General features: G+C 33.9%; 1 protein-coding gene across 3 annotated transcripts in view; it reads left to right on the top strand.

The window, feature by feature from the left end:
- Positions 1–12,333, top strand: part of CTNNA3 (catenin alpha 3) — a 1,783,100-nt gene that overhangs the window by 1,507,676 nt on the left and 263,091 nt on the right. The window lies entirely within an intron of this gene.

Below are 12,333 nucleotides of genomic sequence, written 5' to 3'. Positions count from 1 at the left end.
TCCATGATACCACAGTCTTATGGTTTTGTCCCAGCCCTTTTATTTATTGTCAGACACCTTTGCAGCAGCATACTTCTCCGGCCAGGATCTTGCTCTGACCAGAAAAAAACTGAAGGTTTATTCTCTGATTGAAATTATACTTGGTTTGTGTGATTCTTTGATTAATTGTTTCTCTTCTACTAGACATAGGTTTCTTGAGAATAAATATCATAGTTTATTCTCAGTCCCTCTTTTCATTGTACCTTCTCTCAGTAGACCTTGTAAATGGTTTTCGTGAATGCTGATAAACAGGGACTCACAACTTTGTTTTTTCTAAGTAAATAATTTTCTGACTTATTTACAAGCTCTATTTTCCAAAATTATTAAGGACCTACTCTGTCAGACGTTATCCTATATACTGGGAAAAAATAGGTGACATAAACATATGGTCCCTGTTTTCAGGGCCAATGTCTGGTGGAGGAGATACAATTAATCAAGTAATTACACAAACCAAGCATAATTTCAATCAGGATTAACAATTTTAAGTAATAGAACCTAAGTGTAAGGCAAAATATATGTAAAGAAATTTGCTTATACCAAGCTGGGGAAATGTAAAAAAAAAATGTTTTGGGCAAGGGGTAAAGAAATTGCAAACACCATAAAGTAGAAGAAAGAGTGTTATCCTTGAATAAATAAAGGCAGGCTAGTTTGGCCAGAGTTTAAAGCACAAGGGTGGTAAAACTAGGAATGGGAGCAAAGGTCAGATCATCCAAGGTTTTTGTAACACATGTTAAGCACTCAAGTACTTATCTTAAAAGTACAGGAAAAATAATTTTTAATTTATTTGTACGTGGTAATTTATACTTATGCTTGCTTATTCTCTGTAACTTCTGAGAGCATTATGAACTTGTGGAGTTCACTTATCAGCTTCTTTCATACCAAATTAAAATGACGGGAATATCAACACAGATTAAAACTTTGGAGTGATTTTTCTCAAGGATCTTCAAATTCTGTAGCACTCAAATATTTGCTGAATGTGCACATATTTGCACAAAACACATTTCTTTATTGTAAACTGTTTTCTATGTGCACTTAACCTATAGAAGTTATTTAATTACTGAGAGTAAATTTGTATACATGTATGTGTAGGGTGTAGTTCTGCTGGGGGAGTGCGTGAAGGTATTACTAGAAGGAAGAGTCATCTCACAATTTTACCACTCTGAGGTTTTTACTGTTCAGACCTGTCTTGGTTTGTTTTGTGGTTCTACAACAGAATACCAAAGACTGTAATTTATAAAGAGATGAAATTTATTTCTCAGAGTTCTGGAAGCTGAAAAATCTAATATCAAGAGGCTGTCATCTGGTGAGGGCCTTTTTGCTGTGTTATCTCATGGCAGAAGGCAACAGAGTGGATGGCCACAGGGCTGGAAGTCACGTAGGACAAACCCATTCCCACAAGAAAGAACACACTCCTGTGATAATGACATTAATTCATTCATGAGGACAGAGCCCCATGACCTAATCACCTCTTAAAGGTCCTACCTTTCAAGGCTATTGCCCTGGGGATTAAGTTTCCACCACAGGAACTTTGGGGGATACATTGAAACCATGGCAAGGGCTTATGGATAGTCTGTCCCCCAAAAAGAGTCATTTTCAATAGCCAGAAGATGAGCCATAGATCCATGATCATGAAAGAATGTCTCAGAATCTGAGTGTCTAGGCTAAGGCAGGAATAGAGATATACATGGGTGCTACAAGAGTGTTTTTTTTTTTTTTTAAGTCATAAAGTTCACATTGAAATGCAAATGTGGGGCAGTGCCAATCTTTGAACAGCACTGCACAGCGGGGGCTGCTAGTAATGAAGGAAGTATACCTATGGGACTGTAGACAATAGATTTTTAAGTTTCTGCATGATTAGGCCTTTTTGAACAAAGAAACCTGGTAACTGGGTTAAAGGAGCTACCTTGGAAGTTAAAGGATGGTAAGATAGTGACAGGCTATCTGGAGAGATTCACCTCCCTGAGGTATGTGTTTACATTCCATGGAGGGATGAAACCCAGGACCAATGGAGACATTTTAAGGGTTGTAAATCCAGAAAGGTTGTCTTATTTTATTCCTGGAGACCCTATTTCTGTTCCAAAGTGTAAGAACCCAAGGACCTAGAATCTCTCTTCTCAAGAGAATTTATTTATCTTACAGAGCAATGGTTTTTCTACCTTTCTCAAAAATATGTATATAAGCTCTTAGATTTAGAACCTCTGGATTCTCTTTGTGTTAGTGTCAAAATGCCTTTTCAAGTGTAAAGTCCTGTCCACCTGCCTCTTGTCACATCACACCAGAAAGTATAATATTCTGACTTGATCCAGAAATCTCACCTTTTGCATTCAATATAACATGAATAATTCTGGATTAATGATCATCTTCCTCAGGCATACAATTCCCAGCAGTCTTGTCGGGTATACTTTCTGAGGGTCATCCACTAGGGGATCATTGCTAATTACACTCAAGCTATGAAAGTGGAGGGTCCTGGCCCTTCGGAAAGATAGGCAAGGTCTTTTGGGAAGGTGAACTTGATTTATTCACTCATTTATTCACTCAATTCTTTTTATTTTGAACCACTGAGAGACAATGATGGGCCAGTTACTTGAGTGTGTTATCCTGCTCAGAATCAAATCCTGTGTAAGAGGTTACAGGATGAGAAGATGTAGAAACATCAGGAGAGTTAGAATGCTACAAACGAAACATGCATAAGGGACGAGGAAAGACAGAACAGATTCAAACTCATGTTTTGCTGACTTTCATATAGGCAAATGACTCCTCAAAGATTTCTTATGAACCATGTCCAGGAGACATTAACTGAGTAGTTGTTTGTGAAGAAAGCATAATTATCTATTAAATAGATTAATTATCTAGTCCACTCAGACGGTAAGGCTTCCGGACTGATGTCAATAGCACTCTGTATCTCAGAGTAGCAGAGCATTCTCAGGTCTGAAAGACTACTCTTCCAATGGACACACGCTTTGGTTTCTATCAGTTGAATTATATGTCAACTAAGATTCAACACTGTTCCCCTGGATGAAGAATTCTTGTTTGACAGGTTTGTTTTTCTTTCTCTGCCCCAGGAATTTGACCTTGTCATCTCATTGCATTCCTGCCTCTATGGTTTTCGATGAGAAATTGTCCATTACTCTTATTGAAGATCTTTCATGTATGATAAATCACTTCTTTGCTACTGATTTCAAGATTCTTTTTTCTGTTTTGGCTTTCAACAGTTTGATTACGATGTGTTAGTGTGTGTCTTTTTAAATTTGTCTTTATTGGAATTTGTTGAGCTTCTTGGCTCTGCAGCTTCACGTTTCTTCAAATTTGGAAAGTCTTTGGCCAGGATATCTTTTAAAATTATTTTTATTTTTCTCTTTCTCCTCTCTTTGTGGGTCTGCCATTTTAAGTATATTGGTACACTCTATTAAGAAAAAAATAAGCCACAAAAATGAAGGGAAAATTTAAGACAATACCAGATAAAAAATTAGAGAATTACTCATTTGTAGACCTTCCCATAAAAATATTAAAGGAAGTTCTGTGGGCTGAAAAGGAAACTATACTTGGCAGTAACACAAATTCATATGAAAAATAAAGGTAACGTATAGCTAAATATAAAAATACAGTATAAATTTATTTTTACTTGTAATTATTTTTTCTACTATGTAATTTAAAAGAAAAATGAAGAAACAATATATATGTGTGTGTATATATATAAATCTATAGTAACTAAAACAGTATGGTACTGGCATGAAAACAGGAACATAGAGCAACGGGACATAATAGAAAGCCCAGAAATAAAACTAAGTATATGTAGCCAACTCATTTTCAACAGTGGAGCCAAGAAGACACAATGGGAAATAAACGGTGTTTGGAAAACTGAATATCCATATGCGAAAGAATGAAATTAGACTCATACCATACACAAAATCAACTCAAAATAAATTAAAGACCCAAACATAAGACCTGAAACTGAAAAACTCCTGGAGAAAAGAGGAAATGCTCCTTGACATTGGTCTTAACAATGTTTTTTTTTGATAGGACACCAGAAGTGTAGGCAAAACAAGTGGGAATAAATCAAACTAAAAATCTTCTGCACAACAAATAGTCAACAAAATTTAAAAGCAACGTATGGATTAGGAGAAACTATTTGTGAGCCATATATCCAATTGAGTGTTAGTATCCAATATATATAAGGGAATTATACAACTTGATAGCAATAAAAATGAAAAACCTAATTTAAAAAGTGAGCAAAGGACTTGAATAGACATTTCTCCAAAGATGTAAAATGGCTAGTAGGTATTTGGAAATGTGCTTAAGATCACTAATGATCAGGGAAATGCAAGTCAACACCTCAACGAGGTATTACCTCACACTTGTTAGGATGGCCTTTATAACAATATCAGGAGTGCTGGTGAGGATGTGGAGAAAAGGGAACCCTGATATACTCTTGGTGGGAATGCAGATTAATGTAGCCATTCTGGAAAACAGTATAGCTGTTCCTTAAGAAACTAAAAATAGAACTACAATATGACCCAGCAATCTGGGAGTCATTACTTCATAATGATACCTACACTCTCATGTTTATTGCAGCATTATTTACAATAGCCATGATATGGAAACAAAGTATTGTTACCCATTGGATAAATGGGAAAATAAATTGTAGCACACAAACACAGACACACAGACACACACACACACACACACACACACACACACACACAGACAAAATGGAATATTATTCAACATTAGAAAATAAGAAAATCACCTAGAGCACATTATGCTAAGTGAAATAAGCCAAATGCAAAAAGACAAATATCACCAGATCTCACTTATATATGGAATCTTAAAAAAAAAAAAAAAAAGACTACAAAGAAACAGACTAGTATGGTGGTTACCAGGGGTGAGGGTGGGGACATGGGAAGATGTAGGTCAAAGGGTAAAAAATTGCAATGATGCAGGATAAATAAGTCTAGAAATCTAATGTACAACATAAGGACTATAGATAGTTAATCAAAGATAAGTATGTTAGTACACTTGATGGTATCTTTTAGGTTTCTGAGGCACTCTGTTCATTTTCCTTTATTTTTATTTCTGCTCTCAGGTTAGATAATCTCAATTGATCTGTCTTCATGTTTGCTGATTCTTTTTTCTCTCTATTTAAATCTGATTTGGGGCACCTCTAGTTAATTTTTAACCTTAGTGATGGCATTTCTCAACTCCAAAATTTGTTGGTGATTTTTTTTATATTTTCTGTCTTTTTATTTCTAGTCTTTGTTTTGTGAGACTTACTTCCATAATTTTCTTTGAACATATTCAAAATTGCTTATTTAAAGTCTTTGTTTAGTAAGTCTAATGTATGAGCTTCCTTAGGGACAGTTTCTATTCACTGCTTTTTTTTTCTCCCTGTGAATGGGCCTTTGTTTTTCTCATATTTCCTTATTGAAAACTAGACATCTTAAATAATATAATTTGCTAACTCTTTCTGTCTCCTTTTCCTGTGATTGGTTTTTGTTGTTGCTGTTGCTGTTATTTGTTTAATGACTTTCCTGAATTAGTTCTGTAAAATTAGCATTCTTTTTATATGTGGACACTCAACTTTCTTATTGGTTAACTTTTTAGTTGGCTAAAAAATTGATAGAGATTTTCTTACAGGCTGGAACCAATAAGTCTCCCAGCTTTTGCTGAGGAGCTCAGGGTGCACATTGTGGCACACCTTCGATTCCCGGTCAGGCTGCTTGCAACACCACTTTAGCCCTCACTTCCTTCTTGTGCAGAACCTCAACATCATCTAGAGATGACAGCATGACAGCACTGGGCCTTCTCTTGTTTCTCTTGGGCATACACAAATTTGTAAGCATAAGTGTGGCATTCTAGTTTCCCAGGATTATGACAGAGCTTTTCTAATCCACCTATGAATAACTCATTCCTAGCTTTTCCTTTTAAGTTTTGGTGGCCTTGTTGTTTTTCCTAACTGCTGTCATCACTTCAGCTAACCACAATATTTAACAATTGCTGCTAATTCTTTGTGGTAAATGCCTACGGGTAAAAGCTTTCTGCACTGGATAAGCTCTGAGTTACCTCAACTAACAACAAGTTTTGCACATGGGATTTTCCAGGGAACAAGCCAAATAATGTTTTTGCACATAGGATTTTCCAGAAGCAAGTCAAATAATGACAGTTGCTTGGGAATTCGATTTTGGAGGAGCTCTGAATCTATTCTGCCCCCTCCAGACATTGCTACACTTCTGGTTTTTACTATGATTGTTGAGCTGCTGGTTTTCAAGGCAATCACAGGCTTGGAGAGAGGGAGACAATATTGGGGCAAGTTAAAACATCACAAAACTTTGTGTTTTTACCAAGATTCTGCGATTATTTTTCTAATAAACATTACCTATATAATTGAAAGCTTTTGCTTAACTTCAAGAGTCCTAAAAAAGTTGAAGTTCACCATTTTTTTTTTTTGCAGTGTTACTGTTGCTTTTATGAAGAAGAAGATTTTTGGAAGTAATATTGGGATTACTGCTGCCCACAATGACACCAAATTCTTTTATTATTATTATTATTATACTTTAAGTTCTAGGGTACATGTGCACAATGTGCAGGTTTGTTACGTATGTATACATGTGCCATGTTGGTGTGCTGCACCCGTTAACTCGTCATTTACATTAGGTATCTCTCCTAAAGCTATCCCTCCCCCCACCCCCTCCCCACAGTAGGCCCCGGTGTGTGATGTTTCCCTTATTGTGTCCAAGTGATCTCATTGTTCAGTTCCCACATATGAGTGAGAACATGCAACACCAAATTCTTGATAGTCTTCACTGATGATTAACATTGTTTGCACAAGTAATTAATAACGAATGCCCTGAATGCCTTTTCTTGACTGAATAAAACCAGTCTTGACAATAACCTGAATTCAGATAATTTTATTTCTTTAAATTATATTTCAGAGAGAATTCTTTAAATCTCTTATTAACACATGAAATGTTGATATATCTTATGATAATGCAGATGAATTTCTAATTCAATTGGAATTATCAATGTGAAATATCAAGTATTTAAGAAAATGATGAAGATTTTCTTTAAGCATACACATTTTAAGCATACTTATCTTCTTAATCTCTCCTTAAGATTTAAATTATAACACTGACATCACTAGTGAATTTTTCCAAAGTTGAATTTTCACTTTAAGTTTGTAAGCTTTCCAACACACACTCATTCTCTCTCTCTCTCTCTCTCACACACACACACACACTCACACTCACATTTTATTTTGTTTTTAATTTACACATAATAGCTGTACATATTCAGTACAGTGTGATGTTTTGGTACCTATCTACATTGTGTAATGATCTAATCAAGGTAATTACCATATCCATTGCCTCAAACACTTGTCAGTTCTCTATGGTGAGAACATTCAAAATCTCTCTTCTAGCTATCTTGAAATATACATTATTTCAGACTATAGTTACCTTACTGTGCAATTAAACACTAGAACTTATTCCTCCTAACTATAACTTTGTACCCATTGAACATATATATTTTATATGTGTATGTATGTGTGTACACATCTGTGTATATATGTGTATGTGTGTATATATAGTGTGTGATGAGAGAGAGATGTTCGTGTGTACATATATATGAGTATACATATTCACACTGACAATATACTTTATTTGGGTTCTTATCTAAACATTAGATAAGACATTTCTAAAAATCCACAGCTATCCTTCAAAAAAATCTGTAAAGTTTACCCATATATATATATATAAAATCTGTAAAGTTTACCCATATATATATATATATATATATATTATTTTTTGGCTTGTAAACTTCAGACAAACTTTTTTAAATTAAATAATATGGTGAGACACTCGGTTTTGATCATTTCTGTAAAGCTGAAAACTTACAGGACCCTGGGACTTTGGAATTTATTAGATTCACCAATGTGGTAACATTTTAGGCAAATTTTGCATAGGAGAACAAGTTTCTCTGTGAATAAAATATATTACTGAAATCTTGAGATTTTCAGGCAGATTCCTGATGTAAAGTTTTATGTCTTTCTGTCATTTTTGGTGCAGTATTATTGTATAGATTTTTTCAAATGCATTGTTTTCATGAATTCATTTATAACTTTTAATAGCTCGTTTCAATATTTTGTTAATTATTGAGGTATAGATAATGTTCTTTGAAGTGTTTCTTAAAAATATCCTAACTATTCAGTGGGGGTAAGGTTATATCTGAATAATCATCAATCTGCCATGAACTTTTATTTAATATTGTTCTAGATTACTGTTGCCTCTGATATTTACCATCATTCAACTCTATCTACTTATTGTGTTATTCAAAAGTGTTTTTTTTTCCTATTCATTTACCCAAATTGTTATTGTTACTACAAATAAAATCCTCATTGATTAGTACATTGTTTCTAACTCAGTAATCAACTAACTCAGAAGATTCAGTAGAAAGATAGGAGAGGTCTTATATGTTATATCCAATCATTAGGTTATGCTACTGGTGAGTGCTATGCACACAGTTGCATGGGGCATGACAATAATTACTTCATTCAGAAAGTATAGAGCAAGGCCATACAGAAATACTCTTCTAGTATATATTCAACAACAGTCTAATTCATGGCATAACAGTGTTGTTCTGCACATAAGACTTCTCTGAATACCAATACTAAAAGTAAAGAGATAAATAAAGGTGTATCTGGGTGAACACTACCCATAATAATACTTGTGTAGTTAGGGCAAAATGCATTAGTAGGAATAAAGAGTATCAATAAAGAGAGTCAAAGTCAATACATAATGATAAGAGGTTTGATTTGACAGGATAATTTAACAATTTTATATCTGTACTGGTGACCACAACATTGACTCAAAATATACAAAGGAAATACAGAATTAAAAGATTAAGCATTGTCACATTGTCTCCATGAGAACAATCTGAAATAATGGAGTCCAGGAAAAGACTTTCATATCTATGGAAACTTGATTTCTAGTATAGAGTTAATGTTGCAGAACAATAAGGGAAGATAGACTTCTCAATAAATGATGCTGAAAAATGGATTATTTGTATAATAAAGGCGTTTATCTCTTTCTTAGAACAGAGTACAACAGTAAATTCTAGATTATTTAACATTTTTAGGTTATAATATAGAACAATACCTATATTACCTCAGAGGCAGAGAAAGTTTTAATAAACAAAATACAAAATTGTATACCATAAAAACAAAATGTAAGTTTAACTACATTAAAATTAAAATTTTCTTCTTTTTTTTTTTTGTTTTTGTTTTTGAGACCGAGTCTTGCTCTGTTGCCCAGGCTGGAGTGCAATGGTGCAATCTTGGCTCACTGCAACCTCCACTTCCCGGGTTCAAGTAATTTTCCTGCTTCAGCCTCCTGAGTAGCTGGGATTATAGGCACCCACCACCGCACCTGGCTAATTTTTGTATTTTTATTAGAGATGGGGTTTTGCCACGTTAGCCAGGCTGGTTTCAAACTTCTGACCTCAGGTGATCTGCCCATCTTGGCCTCCCAAAGTGTTGGGATTAGAGGTGTGAGCCGTAAAATTTTCTTTTATAAAAATATCATACTCACACAAAATACATGTTATAAAGTGAGAAGATATTTGCAGCATATAATTGATAAAGAGGTAGTATCTAGAATATATTTAAAAAAACACCTTCAATTCAATAAGGTAAAAAGACAGACTGAGAGGAGGATTGGAAAAAGCCAAAAAATTGAACAGGCTTTTCATAGAAGATGAAACATAAATGGTAATCAATGATAAAGGTAATCAGTATATAATTGGTATCAATAAAACCCACAAAAGATTCCGTTTACTACTAACCAAAAAGAAAAACAGTCACATTGTCAAGTGTTTACCAACCATGCCAAAAAATAAATCAACATTTAGGTAAAAACTCTAGAAAACTGTTGTATTTGTAAATCAAGATATATGTACAAGAACATTCATAGAAACATTACTGAGATAAACCAAAGTGTTAACCCCAACCCAATGCCCATTGGCATAGTATAGGTTAATTTTTATTGATTTGTGTAACTGAATAGTCCATAGCAGTTAAAAAGTGGAAATTGATAAGCTACACTTATATTCAGCAGTATCCATAAATCTCAGAAAAAATATCAAATGTATAAACAAGGCTCCAAATGATACATTCAATTTAATTCCGTTATACGAAGTTATACTTTTAGGATAGGTTGGATTTTGTTGATTGAGGTTAAGAGAAATGCACATCTCATACAGAGAAAGCAATGAATAAAAACAGACAGAAGTTATACACAACATGGGAACACATGGGCATGGTGTGTCCATTGAACTTTATTTACAATAAATATTTACAAAAGAGGTAGAGAGCCAGATTTGGCCCTTGGCTTAAGTCTGTCCAAACTCTGTGCTAGGGCATGGACTATCTAAAGATTCATTTTGCGCTATTTTTCTTCCTGTAAGTAGTTTTTCTCCAGTTGATATAGTAGCCATTTTGTGATTTGGGACTATAAATTCCCTTTCTTGATGGTTTCTTCCCTCCTCTCCAAGGAAATGTGTGAAAAGTCCTCAGTGATAGTGAGCAGTCTGCTGGGTGAGGCCTCTGGAGCCAGACTCCCTAGTGAGAGCCCATTTCATCACAGTGTGGTTTAAAGAAAACGCACATTTAATGTTACATTCATGATTTTGACTCAGGGTAAGTTTGACACATAATAGACTAAGTAATAAATATATTTAAATTATTATAGACCATGGTTTCAGTCTTGTGACTGACTCTGTTATTCACGAGAATGGACATTTTGCTTTCATTTTAGGATCTTAAATTATTTCTTAAAAAAAAAGTCATCCTTTTTTTGGCATTAAGATCCTGGGAGTTTGGCCATGTTGTTAAAAAGTAGACAGATTGAGTGGAAAAAGAAAATTCCACACATTGGAATGCCATATTTTAAAGTACATGGGTCTTGGCATAATCAGTCTTAGGAACTACATGAGATGTTCCTATTTAGAAATAAATGCATCCACCAGCAAATGTATGAGCATTCTTACCTTAAATTGGAGATCATTCATGCCTTTGAGCCTCCCATACTTGATTGTAAGAGGTTATGTTTACAAATTACAAATAAATAGGACCCCATAAAGTCAAGTATTAAGTATGGAATGGAAATTGTTTCATTATTTTGCTTGTGTTTTACAAACAGAGTATTGGTTTGTGGATTATCAAAGGACATTTTTACACAACATTAGCAATTGCAAAATTACCTATATTTACAGTTTGAACAATATGATATCATCCTGTTATTTCAAGCAATAATAATAAGCCTAAGGGGAAAGTAACTGAATACAACAATAATGAAAATATGCTTAATGGTTTGGGGATTTTTAAAATATTATTTATTTAAATGGCTTCAATGTAACTGATTAGTATGTCAAAGAACTGTAATTTGGAGGTAGATTTAATCTCTTCTTAAGCATACCAACTCAAAAACCAAATAAATAAAAATAACAATTGTAACACTGCAATGTGAATATTGTACACTTGTCTGATGAATTTAGCTTAGTAAATACTTCTCAGGGTATGTTCAGTGTACTTAGCCACTGTGCAAATACCATTTGCAGGCATGTTAATTCGCTTTTTAATAATATTTGAGCTTTTAAAAATATAAGCTTTCAGGTTAGCGCTCTGGAAGGAACTGAGGATGGGAGTGTGTAGCTTTGGACAAATAACTAAAAATTATGCCAAGAGAATGAGCATCAAAAGCCTAGCATTACCTGTCATTTCTATTAACAAATAAAACAATAATAATAATAAAGTCCCAAAAGCTAATGTATTATTTGAATGTGGACAATGTTATATTTTTATATTTTAGAGTTTAAGTTCTGAAACTGTGTTACATTTTATTTAATAACTGACAATTCTGCAAATTGGCAGCCCAAATCCAAGTACTGAAGAAAATTTTATTTCATGGTTTCCATTAAGTAGAAAATATAAATGTGATTGAACTAAAAGATATTGAGGAGAAAAAATAAATAAGTTAACACGGCAGTTACTTTCTTTTACATTTAGTGAAAATTTATGAATACAAATTTCTCATTTTGAAGTCCACATCAGTCTAAATGGCTTTTTACTTTGCTTTTGTACTCATAGTGTTTTGAGTCAGCACACTTACCTCTAAGTGATCCCTGAACATAAATTTTCTTACCATCAGTCAAATCCTCTTTGCCATTTTATAGTTGTACCACAATGGTCCATTTGGATGACCTAATATTTTCATATGGTCTTTAATTTATGATCACAACTTGTAT

Source organism: Rhinopithecus roxellana, chromosome 11, assembly GCF_007565055.1.
Source record: "Rhinopithecus roxellana isolate Shanxi Qingling chromosome 11, ASM756505v1, whole genome shotgun sequence".
In the NCBI taxonomy this organism is placed as follows: Eukaryota; Metazoa; Chordata; class Mammalia; order Primates; family Cercopithecidae; genus Rhinopithecus; species Rhinopithecus roxellana.
This window is presented reverse-complemented; position numbering and strand designations above follow the sequence as displayed.